Source organism: Macrobrachium nipponense, chromosome 9 (assembly GCF_015104395.2).
Source record: "Macrobrachium nipponense isolate FS-2020 chromosome 9, ASM1510439v2, whole genome shotgun sequence".
NCBI lineage: Eukaryota > Metazoa > Arthropoda > Malacostraca > Decapoda > Palaemonidae > Macrobrachium > Macrobrachium nipponense.
The window spans coordinates 28,826,316-28,831,771 of NC_061110.1; the positions used below are offsets into that span (position 1 = coordinate 28,826,316).

General features: G+C 50.7%; 1 long non-coding RNA gene across 1 annotated transcript in view; it reads right to left on the reverse strand.

The window, feature by feature from the left end:
- LOC135217904 (uncharacterized) overlaps positions 1-1,190 on the reverse strand; it is a 12,230-nt gene extending 11,040 nt beyond the window's left edge. The window contains exon 1 of the long non-coding RNA XR_010315226.1: positions 470-1,190. This is a non-coding gene — a long non-coding RNA (uncharacterized LOC135217904). The remainder of the gene's footprint in view (positions 1-469) is intronic.
- Positions 1,191-5,456: the final 4,266 nt, after the last annotated feature.

A 5,456-nucleotide genomic window follows, 5' to 3' on the forward strand; every position in this document is an offset into this window, starting at 1 on the left:
CCATTACCACTATTATAACATGTTTAAGTTTTTTATTTTTTTATTTCATAATAGTTTTCTTTACGTGCGACGAGAAAAGCGTTTACATATGGGAAACTCCTAGCTTTAGGTATGAAAACAACTAAAAACTTAAATAAGAATAATCATGATATTCAACTGTTTGCTCCCTCTCCATATACGCAAGGAAAACAAATCCACTTGTGCAAATGGCAACATGGCCCCGGAAGAAGGAAAATTTCCTTGATCGAAAACGAATGGTGATCGAAAGGTTTACGTCTGAAGGATAATCTTCTCCCATGACCTTGAACATGGGCAACCTCAACTATAAGCTTTGCCTTGTTGTGTCCTTAGGCTAAATACATCTTCTACTCATCCTCAATACCATTATGTAGAAACATTACCTTAGAATGTTTTTCGGCCTTACATTCACTCATCAGTTTAAAGAAATAAAAAACATAACAAGATTTACCTATTACGATGCTGTTATCAAGATATGGAAATTGAGCTGGCTCGACCATGGGCTCTACCACACTAGGCGCAACATTAGGCTGTCCTTGTTCAGCGACTTTGTTCGTATTTTGTGGGTCTATTGTCTTTCCTAGCCTTTCAGGATCTGTGATACACTGATCTCTCCGGTCTGGAGAGCTTTGGCTGTTAATTTCAGGAAGTGAAAAAGTGGAGAAAAAGGCGTTAAGGTCGTCATCGCTATCGTCAATTTGAAAAACTTGTGGCAAACTCGGATCACTCATGGTGACAATTCTAGGCCTTAAAAATGCACTCAGACGTTGTGTTCATAACTTTTTTGGGGGGCGGGAGGTTGCAAAATTTAATGTGGCTTGAATTTTTTAGTCTGAACATTCACTCACAGTCTGTAAAACCGTGTTCTCTGTAAATTACGATAAGCACTGAACTTTCAAACACCATAATAAAACACTACGTCCACATAAAATGCATACTGAACGAACTTGTATATCAACAGTGTAGCGACTGATCTGGTATTAGCGAGAGTGGGTTGTACCCCGGCCCTGCCATAGCCCACATATTTACCAAACCAAAAACGTTTTGTGCACTAGCTTGCACCTCATCATTATTTCGTCATCCTGTGTAAGTTACATATGGCTATTACAATTACAAACGTATCTGGTAAAAATGAAAATTTTCCTGTATACAATGAAGGGTGTGCAAATAAAGCTTACTGTGAAATGCAATAACTTTTTAACAAAGCAATAGGATGTTACACCTAGTGACACGTACCAACCTTCCCAGCGGTATGCCGCGGCTCGAGCGAACGTCCGCTTGATGAGTCATGAAACAGTGTTGCCAAAGTGCGGAGAAAACGAAAGACCAAAAGTGCGGAGAAGATTCGAGGGGGAGTCATTGAATGCAGAGCTGAGGTCTGCACTCCTCACGTATGCGGCGCTGTAGGTCCGCAATATATATTATATGCTTTTAAAACTTTTTACCATCAATGAAAAATGATTGAAATTATATGATATTTTTGGAAAGTACTAATATTTTTGAAAAATTAACCATTTTCTTTTCCACTAGTCTCGAGTGTTCACGCGCCATTATCAAATACGATCATGCGATTGTCAATTAACGAACTGATTTGACAACAGCAATGACGTAACCCAAACGTGATGTTTTAAAATGCATTCATTCTTTAGGTCCAGCAATCTTCAATTTGCGTTTGTAATTAATTATATATATATATATATATATAATATATATATATATATATATATATATATATACATACATATAGTTTAGTAAAATTTAATTAATTTGTGAATTAATCTCAGGGTGAAGGCTGACTTACATTATTGTAAACTTAGTCATGTTTAATGAATTTTATTTTATTTATTTATTTATTTATTTTGAGAAAACAACGGCAAATATGCATTAGGCAATTGCATTAGTTGAAGTGATTTAACTGATTATAACCGAATAAGTTTCGATATAAGTATGCTAGGAAGTGGAAATTAACACTACACTCCCGGTGCGGAGCTATAATTTCTCGGTGATGTGCGGACTTTGCGGTAACCTGGGACTCCGGCATCGCATTACAGACGACAGGCCCCACTGGCCATGTCCGGTGCTGCACCAGACGCGATTGCAGTTGGCCATTGCCTTCAATACGTGTCTTCACACTATGCGATTGTTTCCTGCATATAAGTGCGACAGCAGTAGACTTCCACAGTTCCACTGCTTCTGGTGATCGGGTGCATTGGGTATTGAAAACATTTGAGGGATATAAATAGTGTTATTCCCGTTGCTGAATAACCACTTGTTCCATGCAACGAAAAAACACCATACAATAATAATAACAATAGTGTTATTCGTAAATAAGAAAGAACTACAGGTATGGAATTGCTTAAGTATAAAACTACTAATGAGAAATGATTACTAAATGATTTGCTGTTTTTTTCATTAATGGTTACATTTTTTTTACGTTTTGATACTGAAATTGTTAGGTTATCGGCAGATTATTGATAAAAAAGAGGACTAAAAGCTTTTGATTTCGATATTATGATTTTTTTAGAAGTTTTTGATAAGTTAACACTTACGTTTTACTTACATTAATTAATGAAACAGAGATATGGATTTTTTTATATCAAAGTAAAAGATTTGTTTTTTATTATCTTATATATACTAGTTTATACTTTGATAAATAGAGATGTTTCAGCTAACACTAGTTGTTTTCATTTCTCCTTTTAACTTTATATATGGAAAAGCAAATTTACAAGGAAAGGTCCATATTATTTCCTCTTACTTGATGGTAACTGCCAGTTGTTGTGCTGGCGAAATATCATCTCTGAATGTCGTATTTCTTTTAGCGACTGGTCATGCAGATGTGACAAGTGTTCCTCGAAGGTTGTTTTAGACATTCTGAAGTAATTGCAAATTTATCATTATCTCTCTTCAGCTCCTCGAAAATGTGACAAATGCCACCGTACAAGTGCCTTTGTGTATCAAAGGGTGTACCGAGTGAATTCTAGGTTTTCTCTTCTTTTTTCTCAAATGTAATAAATAAAGACAATTTTCTCTTCCTGTATATGTAGTCACCACCACAGGCTGAGAGCAGACTGCAAGCGCTTGTCAAAAATTGGGTCACTTTGTGCGGCAGTCGGACAAATGTACGATTTGCGCAATTTTGTGTCGCATTTAGATCCGCACCGCAATCGTATCTTGGTGCGACTAGAATCGCATAGTGTGAAAGGGCCCGATTCAGCCAGCAGAGGGAACGAAACTATTGTGCGCGACAGTACCATGTATGGCTTATCTAATCCATGGAGATGGGTAGAGATGTTTAGTGCCGGAACTACTAAAAACAATTTTAGCTGCTCCATTTATTGATGAACTGTGCTGATTGGTCGTAAAAATATTCATGAAAAGTCTGTTGTTATTGTTAGATTGAACGTACGACTGCCTGTACTTTATGCACATTTTCAAAGTAATATAAAGAAATTTACAATTTACACTAAAGACACAAGTTAAAGTTCGGTAAAGAGACTTCGTTTCTGGGAAATTGCTGTCTCGTTGTAACAGCCTATTAACGAACGAATAATGAGACCCACAGGAGCTCGAAATGATTTTGTTTGAATTAGTATTTCTTATTAGGCTTCCATCATGCAGACGATCTAAAAAGTCACATTTGAAGTTATTTTACATGGTGTTTTGTATACTTCGTTCATTGTTTACCTTGGCGCGTTCGTTTCAACTTTGTGCGTTCATTCTAATTGGGCCATCGCCCGCCCGTCCCGGGACGCCTGGCGGGCCGTTGCCCGCCCGTCCCGGGACGCCAGGCGGGCCGTCGCCGCCCGTCCCGGGACGCCTGGCGGGCCGTCGCCCGCCCGTCCGGGACGCCTGGCGGGCCGGCGCCCGCCCGTCCGGGACGCCTGGCGGGCCGGCGCCCGCCCGTCCCGGGACGCCTGGCGGGCCGGCGCCCGCCCGTCCCGGGACGCCTGGCGGGCCGGCGCCGCCCGTCCCGGGACGCCTGGCGGGCCGGCGCCCGCCCGTCCCGGGACGCCTGGCGGGCCGGCGCCCGCCCGTCCCGGGACGCTGGCGGGCCGGCGCCCGACCCGTCCCGGGACGCCTGGCGGGCCGGCGCCGCCCGTCCCGGGACGCCTGGCGGGCCGGCGCGCCCGCCCGTCCCGGGACGCCTGGCGGGTGGCGGCGCCCGCCCGTCCCGGGACGCCTGGCGGGCCGGCGCCCGCCCGTCCCGGGCGCCTGGCGGGCCGTCGCCCAGCCCGTCCCGGGACGCCTGGCGGGGCCGTCCGCCCAGCCCGTCCCTGGGACGCCTGGCGGGCCGTCGCCCGCCCGTTCCCGGGACGCCTGGCGGGCCGTCGCCCGCCCGTCCCGGGACGCCTGGCGGGCCGTCGCCCACGCCCGTTTCCCGGGACGCCTGGCGGGCCGCGCGCCCGCCCGTCCCGGGACGCCTGGCGGGCCGTCGCCCGCGAACGTTCCCGGGACGCCTGGCGGGCCGTCGCCCGCCCGCCCGTCCCGGGACGCCTGGCGGGCCGTCGCCCTTCACCGCCCGTTCCCGGGACGCCTGGCGGGCCGTCGCCCGCCCGTTCCCGGGACGCCTGGCGGGCGTCGCCCCGTTCCGTCCCGGCGGGACGCCGGCGGGCCGTCGCCCGCCCAGTTCCCGGGACGCCTGGCGGGCCTCGCCCGGCCGCCGTCCCGGGACGCCCTGGCGGGACCGTTTTCGCAACCGCCCGTCCCGGGACGCCTGGCGGGCCGTCGCCCAAAAACGCCCGTCCCGGGACGCCTGGCGGGCCGTCGCCCGCCCGTCCCGGACGCCTGGCGGGCCGTCGCCCGCCCGTCCCGGGACGCCTGGCGGGCCGTCGCCCCGCCACCCGTCCCGGGACGCCTGGCGGGCCGTCGCCCTCGCCCGTCCCGGGACGCCTGGCGGGCCGTCGCCCGCCCGTCCCAGGGACGCCTGGCGGGCCTCGCCCGCCCGTTCCCGGGACGCCTGCGGGCCTCGCCCGCCCGTTCCGGGACGCCAGGCGGGCCTCGCCCGCCCGTCCCGGGACGCCTGGCGGGCCGTTGCCCGCCGTCCCGGGACGCCTGGCGGGCCTCGCCCGCCCGTTCCCCGGGACGCCAGGCGGGCCTCGCCCGCCCGTTCCAGGGACGCCAGGCGGCCTCGCCCGCCCATTCCCGGGACGCCAGGCGGGCCTCGCCCACCCGCCCGTTCCCGGGACGCCAGGCGGGCCTCGCCAGCCCGTTCCGGGACGCCAGGCGGGTCTCACCCGCCCGTTCCCAACCGGGACCCGTTGGCGAGCTTTGCCCGCCCTCCCTATAGAGAGTAACACCTCTGCTTAACCTTAGAACCAGAATATGCCACTGAATCCTTTCAATTCTCCAGGGCCTTCTCTCAATCCTCTGCTTCTTCTCTTCGCATGCCAGAATCTTCTCTGAATCCTCTCCTTCTTATCCTTGCACTCCACAAATCT